The 21058-nt window shown below is 46.1% G+C and overlaps 1 protein-coding gene across 2 annotated transcripts in view; it reads left to right on the top strand.

Moving 5' to 3' along the window:
- NOD1 (nucleotide binding oligomerization domain containing 1) overlaps nucleotides 1–21058 on the top strand; it is a 126264-nt gene that overhangs the window by 47941 nt on the left and 57265 nt on the right. The gene's annotated exons all lie outside the window — the stretch shown is intronic.

Genomic DNA, 21058 nt, shown 5'->3' with positions numbered 1-21058 from the left:
GTCTTGTTAGTGACGCAATGTAAGTGATACACATTTTCTGACTAACAAGCCAATGGAGCAGTTTAATATTAAAGGTCATGACCAGTTCCTTTTAAGCTGAACTATATGGGTGGGATTATTTCTCCACAGATCATGTTCCCCATATAAATATTTCTGCGGTCTAGGTGTCATTTTGGGGTGACAGATTTCCTTTCAGTCAGCTTAAAAATCATCTCACCTGACGAATGAAAGTTTTGCTCATGCATCGGGTGATAGACACTGTTTAGATAAATCAGTTTCCCATCTTTGGCTGCAGTGTTAATGCTGCTTTAAAGGGGTTTTCTCACATTGGGAACTTACCCCCTATCCTTGGGATGGGGAATAACTTTCCAATCGCTGGGGGTCCGACTACCGTGGCCCCAAGTTTTTCCGAGAACCAGAACATGCAGACAGAATGGATGACTGGAGTAAAATTTCATAGTCCTGTCTCCTGAGTTGTGCACTTAAGAGGTCTTTTGAGCAATTGGTGGGGGTCTCAAGTCCCACCCCATGATGCCCCTTCTCCCTACTGGGCCCACCTCTGCCCTACTAATCTCCTCAGAATTAATGGATCTAAACATATAAGATCTCCTCCAAAAGTTAAGTCTACTGCCTGGGACTAATCAGTATTGTGGTTCTTATATGGTTCACTGTTACACGTCGTGGCTCTCTTATTGCAAGGAATGAGGTGGTCCCCCATTCCTTGTCTGCCACGAGCCCTCCTGCTCAGCAGCACCAAAGGTCTGGGAGACTGTAGGAGTTGCCTTCTCAGAGACACAGCAGAAGGGTGACACCTAGTGGTTCTCCCCTTGCAAGGAATGGAGCGGTCTCCCATCCCTTGCCTGCCACGAGCTCTCCTGCTCAGCATCACGGAGGCTCTGGGAGGTTGCGCAGTGTGCAAAGAATAGATGCTCAGGGAAGCAGCAAGACTTCCCATGTCTCTGCACATTGTGAAACCGGGGATCCCGCCTTTATGACCCAGAGGCAGGAAGATGAGCATGTGCTCCACGTGACGTCTTCTGATTCGCTCACTGATATCACACGGCCCGATGACGAGGCTGGTGATGTGCTGAATCCTGACTGGCTGGGCCAGGACGTCACGAATCCTGATTGGGTCACGCCCATCTCGCGCCCGCCCTTGGGTGGAGCTACACCGCCTTAAAAGCGCCCCCTGCCATCATGGCGGCGCGTGACCGTCCTTCTATGTTTGGATGTCTGGCAGCGTGCTGCCACGCCACTGCTTAAGCATTATTGTCTTTTGTGGGCTTTGCCCTTGCTGCTCAGGCAGCACCTAGTTTGCAGGTCTTTCCCCTGCCTTGCTGCTCCGGCAGTATCCCGTTTAGCAGGCTGTGTTCCTGTCCCAGGTGAGCTCCTTGAGTCTCTGTCGGACTCACTTGGTTTCTGAAGCACACGTGCGTGGGCACCTCTGTGCTACCCCCGTGCCATATTCCTATGACTCCCGCTGGCACACGTGTGTAGGCACCTCTGTGCGTCCCCGTGCAACAGGTACACCGTACGAGAAGCCCCGAGCCATACAACACTCACGGGTTAGGGCGGACCGGTGTACATAGATCGTCTGTGACGTTCCAGACGATCACTAGCAGCAACCCGCTCACTCTTTCCTGACCATAGCAGCGGTCCCTTACACCGCACAGTGGACCTTGACCGGCGGAAGCTGTCCATTTCCCATCTTGGCACGCTTCCCCGGGTCCCCCTCGTAACAGTTCACAGTCTAATGATGGCTAGTAACAACTACCAGCATCTCCTTACCATTGTTAAGGACATACTGGGAATTGTACGTTAATGCAATACATATATGTATATGGGTCTAACCTGACACTGCACTTGATTGCTGTACGAAGTTGGCAATGTATTCATGTACTGATGGTGGTTTTGGTGATGTATTATTGTCTTTAGGGTGGGTTTGGCAATGTATTATTGTCTTCAGGGTGGGTTTGGTGATGTATTATTGTATTTAGGGTGGTTTTGGTGATATATTACTGTATTGACAGTAGTTCTGTTGATGTATTACTGTACTAACTGTTGTTTTGGTAACGTATTCTTGTATTTAGTGTGGTTTTACTTATGTATTACTGTACTGATGGTGGTTCTGGTGATAGTCATGTGGCTATTGTAATCTTTACCTTATCAGTCTTGATCCTAAAACATAGGGTCAGCGTGCTGGACTAAAAATACAGCTATCTGCATGTCTGTCAGCCGAAAAAGTAATAGACTAAAGCTCCCATACAGTATTGTCTGATCTTTCAGCCGACAGCTATCTTGCTCGGCTCTCCCATATACAGGAGCACTCATTCTGCCAAGTGTTTCTGTGTTCTTTATTAGAGCCGCTGCTGGACATCTCCGGCAGCAGCTTATCATTTAGAGGATAATAGGATCTACACTCCGTAATTGGACATGCTGGATCCTTATTCCCCCGACAATCAGAATTGAGAGCCCCCATACACATTGGGCTGTCAGCAGAACCCGTCGATATTGGCGGGTTTAGACAACTTTAGCTTAATGTGTATGGAGGTCTTAACTACTATATGAAGGCTCTGGGCTCTATCAGGGAATGTGCACACGTCTTGTAGATGTCTGTGAACCCCCGGAATTATTCAGACAGAATACGCTTCAGGACAGTCATCATTTTATCCGGAAGCAAATATTATTATTATTTTTTTTTTCGCTGTTGCTTCTTGGTTGTTTTTTCCAACATCTTTTAGCTACTAGATTTTACTTATTTTTTAAATGAATTAGTAAGCGGCATCCAAGCAGAAGCCGCCCATATAATGGACCGGTCACTTTTGGTGGCTTCATGTCTGAGGAAACCTGACGCGCTTAACAAAAACTCCAAAGACTGAACATATGGACAGCAAGTCATTTTTACACTGCAGTGTATGAGTTCATTTCTTTAATATTTAGAGTTTGGGGGTTTTGGGCGGGTTACAGCGCGGATCTGTATGAAAACAAAATTCTGTGTGCACATACCCTTAATCTGACTGATCAGAAGGGGGCGCCACCTCTGACAGTGCCTAGGGCAGCATAAACCCCAAATACGGCCCTGAGTGTGAATATGTACACCAAAACACAAAATCCAAGATGGCACCCGCCCCCTGTTCCAGAGCCACCTTCTCTACTATGTACTGGCTGCGTTTTACGTCGACACAGTCAACAGCAGAGGGGCAGAGCCAGCAAAATGGAGCTGGTGCCTGTGACTGGGTATGCGACATAACAAGAAGGGACAGTGGGCCGTTTAATAATCCAAATTAACTTTATTGGGACTGGAAGAAGATATCACCAAACATGGATATATTTCCTTAGAGTCTGAAAGGAGGCTGCAACAAAGGGAACAGATCCGGGGTGACACCCGGTAATCCGATGCCAAGGAAAATGCCTCAGTCCTTAGATGAGTTCCCAAAATCCAGCAGGGTGGCCGAGATAACACAAACCCACGTGGCAATCCATCTCCAATGTATAGTAGTCCATACAGAGGCACCAGGACCTGGCTGCAGCAACAGATCCTAACCTTCACCAGACACAGCATCAACTCGCAAGCTAAACATGTGGCTGATACTAGAAACAAAAACGTCCAGTTTTTAATTAGCTTAAAGCGTGTTATTGCTGACTCATCTAACACTATTCAGACCATTACAGAAAAATTGAGTCTTTTAACGCAAGAAAGTTTTTTTGCAAAAATATTAAATCTATTTTATTCAATTCATCAAAACATATCTATAGACACATATACGGTTCTCAATGTGATAAAATAACCCAGAAAAAAGGTTCCCACCCAAAGTTACATGCAATTAATTATTTTATATTATATACATGTTACATACGTAAGACCCAATGGGGATCATAACAAATCAAAGGGATACCTTCAAAATATCTTTCCTTAAGTGTAAATTAGGTTTTAGGAATGGACACATTAAATACAAGATTCCAGCTAAGATAGAGTTAACTGTGAGCGTAAAAACTGAACCATTCATCCACTACTCTATTTTTCTTTACTAAGGAAAATGAAGTTTACAGGAATAACATCTCTAAATCTGCATGATTAATTTCCAAAGCGTTCTGTTCTGTCACATATATCAGTATCTGTGTATATACTCCAGAAACCATAAAATCAATAAAGTGCATAAACCACACAAGTTTGTAGAATATTAATCCAGCTCATTACAGGCACTGGGTATCTACAAAGTAGTATCCAATATGTCCACTAATTATAGAGCCCAATAAGTTTACATGGAATCCCAGCATACATGACAAAACATGGTATTGATATTAATTACCCATCAGTCAATATTGCAGTCTCCAGGTGAGGCACCTATGCCTCCGATGCGCATTTCGCACTCACGGCTTCCTCAGGGAACGGGTGATACGTCTACCTCTCTTGGGATCAGACAGCTGGATGGGAGAAGTGCTAACACCCACCCCCTTAAACATCTTCTACATGTATTTCTGAACATAGAAGTCTCCAGAAACAGTTTCTAGCCTGTCTACATGAGTTTTGTATTGGGGAAGCCCCCTGTGGAGAGGAACGAAGGCACACATGCCCCTACCATATGAAGGAAATGCTAAAGTAGGCCTGATTGCAGTATAGTCCATGGAAGCAGGCTGGGGTGACACTATTACAGTGCCATCTTGGAATCTGAACGGACATAGCTAATAGTTAGTAGAGGGAATAGTGCCAACACAAGAAGCAGGTGCTATCTTTGAAATCAAGGGGACACGGTCAGCAGGCACTTAATAAAGGTGGTGTTATAAGCACAGGGAGGAGATTGCATCTTTGAAACTTTAAATCAGCTCAGAGGCAGCCAGTACTTAGCGTAGGGTCCAGAAAAAGCAAAGGAAGCAGGTTCCATCTTTGATTTAGAGCAGATGCAGCCAATACTTTGCCTAGGGTGTAGTCTATCTTGTATTCTAAAGTCCAGGCAGAGCGCCCTTAGCCCTACAACCCAGGAACATTGCCCTTAGCCGTACAACCCAGGGACATTGCCCTTAGCCCTACAACCGAGGGACATTGCCCTTAGCTCTATAACCCAGGGACATTGCCCTTAGCTCTAGCCTTACTACCTAGGGACAGTGCCCTTAGCCGTAGTACTCAGGGACAGTTCTCCATAGCCCTAGTACACAGGGGCAGCTCTCGTACAGCCCTACTACCAAGTGACAGCTCTTGTACAGCCCTACTACCAAGTGACAGCCCTACGACCCAGGGAAAGCCCTCTTATAGCCCTTCTACCCAGGGACAGCTGTGGTACAGCCCTTCTACCCATGGACCACTCTTGTATAGCCCTTCTACCTAGGAACAGCTCTTGTACAGCCCTTCTATACAAGGACAGTTGTGGTAGAGCCCTATTACCCAGAGACAGCTCTCGCGTAGCCCTTCTATCCAAGGACATATTTTGCATAGCCCTCCTAACCAGGGACAGCCGTCGTATAGCCCTACTACCTAGGGACAGCTTTCTTATAGCCCCTGGCCAATTTGTGCCTTGCAATCCATGCTCATACTGTGTTTCATGGAGATCTGCATGAATCCGTAAAATTACAAGTGACCCTTTGAAGGCAACCATAAATGCTGCTGTGGCCTTTGGTGAAAATTAGTTTGACGCCCCTCCTAATAATAAATCTGGTTTGCTTTTGATACTTTCTGGCATTTGGTTTTGTGTGGATTACATGCGGTTTTAGTATATTTCTGCAGAGGGAATGCATTAAAAACCCATGTGCATTTTATTTTACTTGTGGTTTTTTCTGCATCTAATGCAATTCTATGGGGAAAATCCATACAGAAAACTCTGCATACTTGCAAGAGAAATTTACATGTGGATTCGAAACCAGCTTACACTGAGTGGGAAAAAAAAAGCACACGGGGCATGAGATTTCTAAAAATCGCGTTCACTTTGCTGAGACTGTAAGATGCTGTGTTATTGATTAAGTGAAAATACACATTGTCAAAAAACTCCCCAAAACTCATCGTGGGCACACAGTCTTAACTATAATGAGTAAAAAAAAAAAAAATTAACCAACAATATTGTTTTCATACAACAGCTAGTGAAGAAATTAGGGAGGATTTTAGGGGCGTAGACAATTGGTGGATATCTGAACTTTCGATTAGACACCACAATTTTGGCACTCTTAGACGATTGGAAGCTTCTGGCCTTGAAGGTAGGGAGCAGATTGTTGTTGGACTTGCTGCACAGTTACAATATTATATTATGAGATTGAATCTAGATTTAGTTTAAAGGGGTATTCCCATCTTCAAGATCTTATCCTAATATGTAGTAGGTGTAATAACAATATTATTAGTACATACCTACAATTAAGTGTGTCTCAGCATTTCTTCAGCGCTCTATTGGGAGACCCAGACGATTGGGGTATAGCTACTGCCCTCCGGAGGCCACACAAAGCACTACACTAAAAAGTGCAAGGCCCCTCCCCTTCTGGCTATACCCCCCCGTGGTATCACGGGTTCTCCAGTTTTCAAGCTTTGTGCGAAGGAGGTCAGACATCCACGCATGGCTCCACAGATTTTAGTCAGCAGTAGCTGCTGACTATTTCGGATGGAAGAAAAGAGGGCCCATATAGGGCCCCCAGCATGCTCCCTTCTCACCCGTGGATGGTGTTGTAAGGTTGAGGTACCTATTGCTGGTACAGGGGCTGGAGCCCCACATGCTGTTTTCCTTCCACATCCCCTTGTAGGGCTCTGTGGAAGTGGGATCCTGCCGGCCTCTAAGCTCTGACGCCGGGCTCCATCCACAGACCCATAGCACCTGATGGATACGGAGCAGGAGTACAATCAGGGACATGGCCCTGCATCATACAGGTACTCTGTGTCCCCGGCAGGCACAGACACACTCCGGGCTGGCTGGGTGTTGTAGTGCGCCGGGGACCGTAACGTTGGAGTTAGTGTTCCTACAGTTTACTGGGGGACTTTGTGTTGTGGGAACGCAGCGCCGACCCCCACTGGACCGGCGGCGCTGCTGTGACTTGTGGTGCGCCGGGGACACGCCGACCGCGCTTTTACGGCGGCGGCGTTTATAACTTTAGTCCCCGGCTTTTTGCGGCCTAGCTCCGCTTCGTTCCCGCCCCCACCCTGTCAATCAGGGTAGGGGAGAGACGCTGTTTCGCAGCAGCGACGAGGGCTGGAGCCTGATTTACATGCTCCAGCCCTCTCACTAGGCACAGAGGGAAGCAGGCTTCCCGCTCTTAGCCAGGAACGCCCAGGGCCCGCCCCCCCTCCTCTCCCAGGACGCCGGCAGCCATTACATGCAGTCTGGCTGGAGGAAGGACGCAAGGCTCTGGGAGACCTGGACTAGGGGGCTTTTGGCGACCACACACCCGCTCTTAAGCGGGCGGTAAGCGGCATTTCAGTGCTGGCCCCTCTAGTGCCTCACTGTGTATTGGTGTACTGTCTACCAGATATATAGATATATTTATTTTTTGCACTGTGAGGTCGCTTCCTGGCTGGATACCCAGATCGCTCTGAGGAGGCAGCAACATGTCATCCACAAAACGCAAGGCTGCCAAGGCTAGGGCTGTGTACACTGCGTGTGCTGCATGTGGGGCTGCTCTACCAGCAGGTTCCAAAGACCCCCATTGTGTGCAATGCTCCGATCCGGTGCTGCTTCGCCAGCCGGAGTCCGGAGGGGTAGTGACCCAGGCTGAGACGCTTGTAAGTCCTGCCCCGGTGTCAGGGACAGACTTTGCAGTTTTTGCTGATGGAATGTCTGTGACTATGGCAAAAATCCTTGAAACTTTGCAATCCATGACTGGGGCTCAGTCTATGGACACGGCGAGGTCTCTGTCCTCTAATCCCCCTCAGTTGGAATTAATCCAGACTGCAAGGGGGTCCCCGGCTTCCCAGGCTGAGTATTATGACTCAGATGATAGCCCCAGCCACCCTAAGCGAGCTCGCTGGGAAAGACCCTCAACGTCATCACACTGCTCAGGGTCTCAGCGCAATCAGTCGCCCTGTGATGCGTCTGAAGAGAGTGATCAGGAGTCTTATCCTGGAACCCCTCTCAATCTGGATACCCCGGATGGGGACGCCATGGTAAACGAGCTTATCTCAGCCATCAATAGACTGTTGGATATTTCTCCCCCAGCTCCTTCTGCAGAGGAGGCAGCTGCAGAGCAGGAGAAGTTTCGTTTCCTCTATCCCAAGCGTAAATTGAGTGCTTTCTTGGATCACTCTGACTTCAGAGAGTCAATCCAGAAACACGACGCTCATCCAGAAAGGCTTTTCTCTAAACGTTCTAAGGATACACGTTTTCCTTTCCCCCCTGATGTGGTCAAGCGCTGGACCCAGTGTCCAAAAGTAGACCCCCCGATTTCCAAACTTGCAGCTAGATCCATAGTTGCAGTGGAGGATGGCGCTTCACTTAAGGATGCCAATGACAGACAGATGGACCTTTGGTTAAAATCTGTCTATGAAGCTATCGGCGCGTCGTTTGCTCCAGCATTCGCAGCCGTATGGGCGCTCCAAGCTATTTCAGCTGGTTTAGCAAAAGTGGATGCTATCATACATCCAGCGGTGCCGCAAGTGGCGTCCCTTACCTCGCAGATGTCTGCGTTTGCGTCTTACGCTATCAATGCGGTCCTAGAATCTACCAGCCGCACCTCAATGGCGTCCGCCAATTCGGTAGTTTTGCGCAGAGCCTTGTGGTTAAAGGACTGGAAAGCAGATGCTGGTTCCAAAAAATGTTTAACCAGCTTGCCTTTATCTAGAGATAGACTGTTTGGCGAGCCATTGGCTGACATCATTAAACAGTCCAAGGGTAAAGACTCTTCCTTACCCCAGCCCAGATCAAGCAAACCTCAGCAGAAAAAATGGCAGCAGAGGTTTCAGTCCTTTCGAGGTTCGGGCAAGACACAATTCTCCTCGTCCAAAGGGACGCAGAGGACGCAAAGAGTCTCAGATTCCTGGCGGGCTCGCGCACGCCCCAAGAAAGCAAATGGAGGAACCGCTTCCAAAGCGGCTACCTCATGACTTCCAGCTCCCCCCCTCCGCATCTCCGGTCGGGGGCAGGCTCTCCCGCTTTTCCGACATTTGGATGTCACAGGTCAAAGACCGGTGGGTGACAAACATTTTGTCTCGCGGGTACAGAATCGAGTTCAGTTCTCGTCCTCCAGCTCGGTTCTTCAGAACCTCCCCACATCCAGACCGAGCAGATGCCCTGCTGCAGGCGGTGGACTCCCTAAGAGCGGAAGGAGTAGTGGTTCCTGTACCGCCTCAGGAACAAGGGCGAGGGTTTTACTCCAATCTCTTTGTGGTTCCAAAAAAGGACGGCTCGTTCCGTCCTGTTCTGGATCTAAAGCTGCTCAACAAACATGTGCACGCCAGACGGTTCCGGATGGAAACCCTCCGCTCTGTCGTTGCCTCAATGTCTCAAGGAGACTTCCTTGCCTCAATAGACATCAAAGATGCTTATCTCCACGTGCCAATTGCTACAGAACATCAACGTTTTCTACGTTTTGTGATAGGAAACGACCATCTTCAGTTCGTAGCTCTGCCATTCGGTCTGGCGACAGCCCCCCGGGTCTTCACCAAGGTCATGGCGGCGGTGGTAGCAGTCTTGCACTCTCAGGGACACTCGGTGATCCCTTACCTAGACGATCTACTTGTCAAGGCACCCTCTCAAGAGGCATGCCAACTCAGTCTACATGCTACGCTGGAGACTCTACAGACGTTCGGATGGATCATCAACTTTCCAAAGTCGAATCTGTCACCGTCACAGTCGCTAACGTATCTTGGCATGGAGTTTCATACTCGAGCAGCGAGAGTGAAGCTTCCGCTGAACAAGCAGCGGTCCCTACAGACAGGGGTGCAATCCCTCCTTCAAGGCCAGTCGCACCCCTTACGGCGCCTCATGCACTTCCTCGGGAAGATGGTGGCAGCCATGGAAGCAGTTCCCTTTGCGCAGTTTCATCTGCGCCCACTTCAATGGGACATTCTCCGCCAATGGGACGGGAAGTCAACGTCCCTGGACAGGAAAGTCTCTCTTTCCCAGACGGCCAAGGACTCTCTACAATGGTGGCTCCTTCCCACCTCATTGTCTCAGGGAAGATCCTTCCTGCCCCCATCCTGGGCAGTGGTCACGACAGATGCAAGTCTGTCAGGGTGGGGAGCAGTGTTTCTCCACCACAGGGCCCAGGGGACGTGGACTCCGCAGGAGTCCACCCTTCAGATCAATGTTCTGGAAATCAGGGCAGTGTATCTTGCCCTACTGGCCTTCCAACAGTGGCTGGAAGGAAAGCAGATCCGAATCCAGTCGGACAACTCCACAGCGGTGGCATACATCAACCACCAAGGAGGGACGCGCAGTCGGCAAGCATTCCAAGAAGTCCGGCGCATTCTAATGTGGGTGGAGGACACAGCATCCACCATATCCGCGGTTCACATCCCAGGCGTAGAAAATTGGGAAGCAGACTTCCTCAGTCGCCAGGGCGTGGACGCAGGGGAGTGGTCCCTTCACCCGGACGTGTTTCAGGAAATCTGTCGCCGATGGGGAGTGCCGGACGTCGACCTAATGGCGTCCCGGCACAACAACAAGGTCCCGGCATTCATGGCGAGGTCGCGCGATCAAAGAGCTCTGGCGGCAGACGCATTAGTTCAAGATTGGTCGCAGTTCCGGCTCCCATACGTCTTCCCACCTCTGGCACTCTTGCCCAGAGTGTTACGCAAGATCAGATCCGATTGCAGCCGCGTCATACTCGTCGCCCCAGACTGGCCGAGGAGATCGTGGTATCCGGATCTGTGGCATCTCACGGTCGGTCGACCGTGGTCACTGCCAGACCGACCAGACTTACTGTCCCAAGGGCCGTTTTTCCATCAGAATTCTGCGGCCCTGAACCTGACTGTGTGGCCATTGAGTCCTGGATCCTAGCGTCCGCAGGATTATCTCAAGGAGTCGTAGCCACAATGAGACAAGCTAGGAAGTCTACGTCTGCTAAGATCTACCACAGAACGTGGAAGATTTTCTTATCCTGGTGCTCTGCACAGAGAGTATCCCCTTGGCCATTTGCATTGCCCACCTTTCTTTCCTTCCTGCAATCGGGGTTGGAAAAGGGCTTGTCGCTCAGCTCCCTTAAAGGGCAAGTCTCGGCACTATCCGTGTTTTTTCAGAAGCGTCTAGCACGTCTTCCTAAGGTGCGCACGTTCCTGCAGGGGGTCTGTCATATTGTGCCCCCGTACAGGCGGCCGTTAGATCCATGGGATCTGAACAGGGTACTAGTTGCTCTCCAGAAGCCGCCTTTCGAGCCTCTGAAGGAAGTTTCCTTTTCTCGCCTGTCACAGAAAGTGGCGTTTCTTGTTGCGATCACATCGCTTCGGCGAGTGTCGGAGCTGGCAGCTCTGTCATCCAAGGCTCCCTTCCTGGTGTTCCACCAGGACAAGGTAGTGCTGCGCCCCATTCCGGAGTTTCTCCCTAAGGTCGTATCCTCGTTTCATCTTAATCAGGATATATCCTTGCCTTCCTTTTGTCCTCATCCGGTTCACCGGTATGAAAAGGACTTACGTTTGCTAGATCTGGTGAGAGCACTCAGAATCTACATTTCCCGCACGGCGCCCATGCGCCGTTCCGATGCACTTTTTGTCCTTGTCGCTGGTCCGCGCAAGGGGTTGCAGGCTTCTAAAGCCACCCTGGCTCGATGGATCAAAGAACCAATTCTAGAGGCCTACCGTTCTGCGGGGCTTCCGGTTCCTTCAGGGCTAAAAGCCCACTCAACCAGAGCCGTGGGTGCGTCCTGGGCATTACGACACCAGGCTTCGGCTCAACAGGTGTGCCAGGCAGCTACCTGGTCGAGTCTGCACACTTTCACCAAACATTATCAGGTGCATACCTATGCTTCGGCGGATGCCAGCTTAGGTAGAAGAGTCCTGCAGGCGGCAGTGACATCCCCGTAGGGGAGGGCTGTTTTTGCAGCTCTAACATGAGGTATCTCTTTACCCACCCAGGGACAGCTTTTGGACGTCCCAATCGTCTGGGTCTCCCAATAGAGCGCTGAAGAAGAAGGGAATTTTGTTACTTACCGTAAATTCCTTTTCTTCTAGCTCTTATTGGGAGACCCAGCACCCGCCCTGTTGTCCTTCGGGATTTTTTTGTTGTTTGCGGGTACACATGTTGTTCATGTTGAACGGTTTTTCAGTTCTCCGACGTTATTCGGAGTTAATTTGTTTAAACCAGTTATTGGCTTCCTCCTTCTTGCTTTGGCACTAAAACTGGAGAACCCGTGATACCACGGGGGGGTATAGCCAGAAGGGGAGGGGCCTTGCACTTTTTAGTGTAGTGCTTTGTGTGGCCTCCGGAGGGCAGTAGCTATACCCCAATCGTCTGGGTCTCCCAATAAGAGCTAGAAGAAAAGGAATTTACGGTAAGTAACAAAATTCCCTTCTTTCGTGACGCTCATGCTGGTAGTTTTAGTAGCATGAAGGTTAATGCCATTGAAAAAATTAAATTACCTAAAAGAGGTGGAAATTTAAAAGATATCCTTTTTCAAAGAGAAATAAAATGGATTTTTCTAATGGGCACGAGATCCCCTATGGGTTTGAATAGAAGGAATGAACTGATGTTTGCCTATTAACATTGTATCTTAGCGTTTTTTGTACACATATATATGCTATATTGTTATGTGGAAATATATTTGGTGTACCCTATGGGGTTAAAATTTCTGCAGTTGCTATGCTCTCTCTATCCATTTGATCACGTGTTTGGGTTCAGCCCTTTTTAAACAGTCCGATGACTAGATGGTTTAGAGACTGAATAAGAACTGGATGTTCGAAACGCGTCCTCTCTAACATGGGCTTGATTACCATAGCATGGACTTTTTAAGAATATGTGAATAAAGAAGCTTCATTTTAAAGAAATTTTCTGCCTGGACCTGAGTGCTGGTAAATTCTTCCTTCTACTACTTCTACAATTAGAAATATAGTATAGGTCTTCTAATTCACTATGTCATTGCAGGACCTTGGATATCCATGGTTATGACCACTAGCAACTAACTGTGACAATATGCTTTGTTGTAACCATAAATACCTAAAGGTCCTGCAATGCCCTGCACTTGAGGTAAGCAACATAACGAATCAGAATAACTATACTACTACATTTCTAATTGGAGGTATTTGTGAATACAGTGGAACCTCGGTTTATGAGTAACTTGGTGTTCGAGTATTTCGCTATAAGAGCAAAGCTTGCTGTAAATTTGTAACTCATTTTATGAGCATGCTTTGCTGTACGAGCTAATACTCACCGCACACACTTCCGGTTCCATACTTTCACCGCGCTCTGTGGATTATGCTGGACCTGCAGGTTGTTGAGGGTTAATAAGAGGTGAAGGAGAGTGTGTGTTTTGTACCTTATTCCAAATAAAGGATTTTTCTCTGTGTCTGTGTTTAATTCCTTTCATTTACAGGTTAGTGTGATGCAGGTATCTCATAGATGCCTGTGCTATCACTAACCTAGGGTTTAGTAGCAGCTGTGCGCTGTTATTAACCCCTTATTAACCCAATTGGCACCGCTCCAGGCCAACAGGAAGAGCCGGTATTGCATCGGTATTGTCACATCTAATAGATGCGGCAATAGCGGGCAGCTGCGGGATGAGAATACCAACCCCCAGCAGGCTTTATCTTGGCTGAGTTTTTTTTCTTTCATTATTTATTTTAATAAAAAGCCGCATGCGGTTTCTTTTAGGTCGGAGTCACACTTGCACGGGACTCTCGCGTGTCTGACATCGCAGCACATTTGCGCACACTTCTTATAGGAGCATGCATGTGTTTCTAGGTACATGCACGGTCATGTTCAGAGAGCGGCAGGCCATGTCGGGTGCTGTCATGCCAGACTCGTACGTGTCTGACATTGCATCACCGGCACAGCCGCGCACACTTCTGACAGGAACGTGCATGTGTTTCTGAAACACATGCACGTTCACCATACTGACCCGCAGACACTTGCACTGCTTTCCCCACCCACCGGCCGTCCTGTTGCCTGTGATTGGTTGCAGTCAGCTGACATGCTGACACTCAGGGTGGGAGCGTGTCTAACTGCAACCAGTTACACGAGTCGGTGGGCGGGCAAAACAATGAATATTCAATTTTCGGCTCCAGAAGGGAAAAGCGTGACCCGGAAGGTGTTTGCTGCCATGACACAGCCTTGTGTGAGTACACCGCACGCGGTTCTACCCCGCTATCCCCTCCACAAACGTTTTTAATCTCTGGATTCTGGTCCCCATAGACTTATATAGGCACCGGAATCCAGAGCGGATCCAGACTTTTGTTTTCAATCCGGCAGTGATCTGCTGGTCCCGGATTTTGGCGGGTTCGATCTACTCTAATTATTACACCTACTACATATTGGGATAGAATCTTGGAGATGGGAATGCCCCTTTAAGTGTAAAGAAATAATTTGTGTATTTTCCTGTACTATAGCTACTGAACGCTGATGTCGCCCTCTTTCACACATTTACAACACTCAATAAGATGTAAAAAAAAATAACTTCATTCATTTTCTCCTTTCTTTAGTATCTCTCCCATATAGTATATGTGTTTTATTAAAACATGGATCTATTTGAATTAAATCTCTGAATTGAGGCCGCCATATACAACTTGTACTGTACAATTGATGAATGATGCTGTTCACATGATATAATTAGGGCTTGTTCTCACACTGTTTTTTTTTCTTTTTGCTGTAAAAAATGTTTTAGATTATCAGCAAAGTGAATGAGATTTCTGAAATCTCGTGCACATGCTGCTTATTTTTAACTTGCAAATTTGAAAACACCAAAGCATTTTTTGTTTTTATTTTTTTTTTTTTTTTGTAAATCTTCAGCGTGTCAATTCTTTCAGTGTTTTTCACCCATTTCAAATTAATACTAAAAATGCATAAAAACGTATGCGGAGAAATAAAGCGCACATACTTTATACAGTATTTTCTGCCACTATGCTGTTTTTGCTGCAGAAAAAACTGTAAATGCTCAAAAGATGCACATATCCTTACCCACGTTCCTGGCTGGGTATCTCAACCAACCTGGGAGATAACAGAGTAACAAATCTGGTAAGTTGAAATCACTTTCATTTCTATGTTGAAGCTATTATTTTGTGGGAGCATCAAAAACTCTGCAAGTCTGTACAGAGTTCCCTATTGCAGATCTACTTAAAACCATCCTTGTTTTTGGCAGACTGATATTGTCACAAAGCCAATTCTGGCTGTTTAACCCCTCAAATTTTCCATTCTATGAAGCAAAGGCATACTTTATTTACTGGCAATCCCCATCTTTTTCCCACCATTAGTCTTCAGTGTTAGGCCTCTTTCACACGTACGTGTCTCCGGTACGTGTTTGGCAGTTTTATCACATACCGGAGACACGTACACCTGGGTTTTCCTATGGTTTTGGACACACGTAAGTATTTTCGCACGGAACGTGTGTCCGTTCTGTACTTACGTGTGTCCGTGTGCTTCTCACGGCAACATGTCCGTTTTCTCTCTGGCATCACAGGTGTCACACGGAACGCAAACGTGTCACATGTAATGCAAATGGACCACACGGATGTGTTCCGTGTGACACACACTGGAGAAAAGACATGCGTCTGTGAGAAAAAAACCCAAACCTTTACTCACCTTCTCCTGCCCTGCTGTCTCTGCCGCTGCTGTCACTTGCTGCCGACCGCCGGTTAATATGCTCATTGAATATTCACTTCACTGCAGCCGGAAGCAGCAGCAGCGGGGAGTCGGCAGGACCGGAGACCGAAGATCAGCACCACGGACAGCGACGCCAGGGACAGGTGAGTAGAAAGTTCCCGTTCTCCGTGTGTTATCATGGATAACACACGGAGAACACACTTGTGCCATACACACGGCACACCAAGGGCAATACGCACTTTTGACACATCCGTGAAAAATGTGCGTGATTTTCACGGACGTGTAAAAGAGTCCTTATACAGGTGTCTGGAGCTGTTACAATATCTATTGAACAGGGGTTGGTTAGTTTAGTTGGTCAAGTTCTGCTGTAGAAGTTACAGATCAACCATTATTTTAAACATCCTGTTTTTACACAGAAGAGAACCATGTTTAGGTCACATTCTGCCCTTAAACAATTTATTAATTTTATTTTGGCTTTGACAGAAAACTGCGTTTCCAGCATACTAACACATTATTACAAAATAAATTGCATTTCAGAATTAAAGTGGAAGCATGTGTCAACATGTTATTAGACTGCAAGATATTCGTGAACAAATTTTATCAAAAATGCTCTTCACAACTATCTTTCCATTTAACCAGGCAGATCAGTCAGTGAATGAACAAGACACCCATTCATCAGGTGAAATTATCAGCAGCATAAAAGAAAATTCTTCCCGGCAGTGTCTTGAGTAGTGATGGGTGCACCCGGACTGTAAAGTTCTGGGTCCTTACAAGATACCTAGTATCTGTGCCCCGACCATGGTGTTCTCAGGTAACTCCATATAACTATCTGGATCCTGTCATCTGGATAATTAAAAAAAAAAAAAAAAAGGAAAAGAAAAAAATAGAGATATACTTACCGAGTCTCCCACATGGCTGTAACATACTTCGGGGCCGCTCATTATCCCTCATGCATATGCACTGCTTTCCCTGCCCACGCATCTTTCATTGGTTGCAGCCAGACTTCCCTCCCCACCACTCTGTGTGCCTTGTATCTGACTGCTCGGAATCAGATATGCTGTGTGCATCTCTACTGTGGTTTAAAAATAAATTGAAAAAAGTGCCGCATAGTCCCCTCTAATTGAATTCCATCACAAATAAATAAAGTATACAGCTACAGGCTGCAGCCCTCAGCCTTGTTCTTATCTTGAATCTGTATCAAAATAAAAGCAGCTTTGTTTTTGTTTTTCTGGTTTTTTTTTTAAATAATTTAAATAACTAATTTTAAAAAAACGGCATGCGGTCCCCCCTAATTTTGATTCCCAGCCATTATAAAGCTGATAGCTGGGGGCTGGTATTCTCAGGCTGGGAAGATCCATGGCTATTGGGGGGCCCTCCCGCCTAAAAATAGCAGCCTGCTGCCTCCCATAACTGTTGCATCCATTGGATGTGACAGTACCTACACTTTACTTGGCTCATCCCGATTGCCCTGGTGCGGTGGCAATCAAGGTAACATCAGGGGTTAATGATACCACATCTCCTGGGTCGCGGAGGAAGTTAAAGAAAGTATACAGACATTACAGCACGGGATTGCAATCGATTCTTTTGAAGTAAACTTTTTTTTTAAACAGGCAGGAAAATGCTGTACCTCACAAAAGGAATAATTTATGATCATGTGCTGTAATGTTTTTATACTCTTTTGGGTTCTCCTCTGTAGTTATGGTATGATCAGACCATGTCCCCGTACGGTCAGACACGATCATTACACAGTACATAGCAAAGGCACATTTTAATTATATAAATTTGTCCAATTACTTTGGAGCCTGTTAAAATGGAGAGGTTAGGTAAAACATGGCTGTAATTTCAAAATGGTTCACCCAATATTTTTGTATAACTCCTTGATTCATAGATGAAAGTCAACACTTCAATTGCAACTTCATTGCTTTTTTTTTATCTATTGAATAGGTATTCAGTGGCTAAATTATAAAATTCTATCTCTGTTCCAACACTTCAGGTCTTAAATAATAAATAATTTTATGCATTTAGCACCAACATATATTCCGCAGTACTTTACAATTAAGCAAGGACATGTACAGACAATAAAAGTAATATAGTTCCAGGAAAAATGAGGGCCCTGCTTGCAAGCTTACAATCTAGAAGGAAATTGGGGGAACATAATAGGTGAAAAGTGCTTGCTGTATGGTTCAGCCATGATGCGGTCATCAGCCAGTATCTGTATAAGTGCAGTTACCACGTGCTATTGTTGGCATGGAGGTTGTGGAAAAAGATGAATAGGAGGGAATAGGAGGCATATTTTAATTCAGATTTAGAAAGAGGTAACAGAGGAGAGTTAGGTTAGTGGATTGAGGTTATAGGCTTGTCTAAAGAGGTGTTGAAGGCTAGGTATTAGTCGAATTGTCCGATCTAGTGAATTCCAAAAAAATGGCGTAGCACAAGAAGTCTTTGAGACAGAGGTGCAAGGTTCGGATTATGGAGGATGTTAGTCTTAGATCAGTTGCAGAATGGAGAGCATGAGTAGGATAATAGACAGATGAGGGAGGATTTATAGGGTGGTGCAGAACTGTGGAGAGCTTGCTGGTGAGAGAAAAAAGTTTATATTGTATTCTGTAGCGAATGTGTAACCAGTGCAATGACTGGCACAAAGTGGAGGCATCGGTGAAGCAGCTAGACAAAAATATGATCCTGGCTGCCACATTCTGTATGGATCAGAGAGGAGAAAGTTTTGTTAGAGAGAGATTGATCAGTAGAAAGTTACTGTAGTCCCGTCAATAATAAATAAGAGCTCTGGTGCTGTTTTACAGTGCCTTGCGAAAGTATTCGGCCACCTTGAATTTTTCAACCTTTTCCTACATTTCAGGCTTCAAACATAAAGATAAAAACTTAATATTATGGTGAAGAGTCAATAAGTGGGACACAATTGTGAAGTTGAACGAAATTTATTGCTTATTTTAAACTTTTTTTAAAAAATAAATAACTGAAAAGTGGGGCGTGCAATATTATTCATCCCCTTTAAGTTAATACTTTGTAGCACCACCTTTTGCTGCGATTACAGCGGCAAGTCGCTTGGGGGGGGTGTCTATCAGTTTTGCACATTGAGAGACTGAAATTCTTGCGCACTCTTCCTTTGCAAATAGCTGGAGCTGAGTGAGGTTGGATGGAGAGTGTTTGTGAACAGCAGTTTTCAGCTTTTTGCACAGATTCTCGGTTGGATTCATGTCTGGACTTTAACTTGGCCATTCTAACACCTGGATATGTTTATTTGTAAACCATTCCATTGTAGATTTTGCTTTATGTTTGGGATCATTGTCTTGTTGGAAGACAAATCTCCGTCCCAGTCTCAGGCCTTTTTCAGACTCCAAAAAGGTTTTCTTCAAGAATGCTCCATCCAGCTTCCCATCAATTTTACCCATCTTCCCTGTCCCTGCTGAAGAAAAGCAGGCCCAAACCATAATGCTGCCACCACCATGTTTGACAGTGGGGATGGTGTGTTCAGGCTGATGAGCTGTGTTGCTTTTACGCCAAACATATCGTTTTGCATTGTGCCCAAATAGTTCAATTTTGGTTTCATCTGACCAGAGCACCTTCTTCCACATGTTTGGTGTGTCTCCCAGGTGGCTTGTGGCAAACTTTAAACAACACTTTTTATGGATATCTTTGAGAAATGGCTTTCTCCTTGACACTCTTCCATAAAGGCCAGATCTGTGCAGTGTACGACTGATTGTTGTCTTATGGACAGACTCTCCCAGCTCAGCTATAGATCTCTGCAGTTCATCCAGAGTGATCAGGGGTCTCTTGGCTGCTTCTCTGAAAGGTCTTCTCCTTGTTTAAGATGAAAGTTTGGATGGTCGGCCGGGTCTTAGCAGATTTGCAGTGGTATGATACTCCTTCCATTTCAATATGATCGCTTGTACAGTGCTCCTTGGGATGTTTATTGTTTTGGAAATCTTTTTGTAACCAATTCCGGCTTTAAACTTCTCCACAACAGTATCACGGACCTGCCTGTTGTGTTCCTTGGTCTTCATGATGCTATCTGTGCTTTAAACAGAACACTGAGACTATCACAGAGCAGGTGCATTTATACGGAAACTTGATTACACACAGGTGGCTTATATTTATCATCATCATCAGTCATTTAGGACAACATTGGATCATTCAGAGATCCTCAATGAACTTCTGGAGTGAGTTTGATGCACTGAAAGTAAAGAGGATGAATAATATTTCACGCCCCACTTTTCAGTTATTTATTTTTTAAAAAAAGTTTAAAATAAGCAATAAATTTCGTTCAACTTCACAATTGTGTCCCACTTGTTGTTAATTCTTCACCATAAGATTAAAATTTATATCTTTATGTTTGAAGCCTGAAATGTGGGAAAAGGTTGACAAATTCAAGGGGGTCAAATACTTTCGCAAGGCACTGTAGATGCAGGTAACATGAACTATTGCATATATGGAATAAAGGAAACTTCTTTGTGAATTATAACCCCAAGACAGCGAGCGTGCTGTTTGGGAGTTATGGTTGAACCTTTCAAGGCATTGCAATATCTGGTATAGGTAGGTTATTAGAGGGAGGAAACATGAAAGTTCTGTTTTGGAGAGATTCAGTTTCAGATAGAGGGAGAACATGATGTTAGAGATAGTGGACAGACAATCCCTGGTATTTTGTATTAAGGTAGGGTGATATCAGGAGAAGATGTGTATAATTGAGTGTAGTTAGTATAGGGATGATACTGGAAACCAAATCTGCTGATGGTTTGTACAGTAGTTGCAGTAGAGAGAAGAGGAGGGGATGTAGGACTGAGCCTTGAGGAACTCCAATATTAAGGGGAAGATAAAAGGAGTGAGAGGCAGCAAATGATACAGGGAAGAGGCTGTCAGAGAGGGAGGAGAAGAACCAAGAGAGAACGATGTGAAGAGTGGAGCACACTGAGGAGGAGTTGGGGATCCACAGTGTCAAGTGCAGCAGAGAGATCCAGGAGGATCAGCAGGGAGTAGTGACCATTAGATTTAGCTGTTAGTAGATCATTAGAGACTTCAGTAAAGACAGTTTCAATAGATTGGAAGGAGCAGAAACCAGATTGTAAAGGGTCAATAAGAGAGATCTGAGAGAGAGCAGATTTTATGAGAGTGGACCAAGCATTAGGCTATGTGCGCACGTTGCGTACAGTCACTGCAGAATTTTCTGCAGCGATCTGAAGAGCGCACATGCGCTTCAAATCGCTGCAGAAAATGTCCATAGTGAAAAAAAAGCCGATTCCATGCGCTCTGCCTGCAGCTCCTGCCATAGACAGAGCAGGGGCTGCCGGCAAAGCGCATGGAAGAAGTGACATGTCACTTCTTAGAACGCGCGCTTCGAGCAGGAGCCGAAGCGCTGCGCTGTAAGACGCCACGTGCGCACGGCTCCTGCACAA

Source organism: Anomaloglossus baeobatrachus, chromosome 6 (assembly GCF_048569485.1).
Source record: "Anomaloglossus baeobatrachus isolate aAnoBae1 chromosome 6, aAnoBae1.hap1, whole genome shotgun sequence".
NCBI lineage: Eukaryota > Metazoa > Chordata > Amphibia > Anura > Aromobatidae > Anomaloglossus > Anomaloglossus baeobatrachus.
This window is presented reverse-complemented; position numbering and strand designations above follow the sequence as displayed.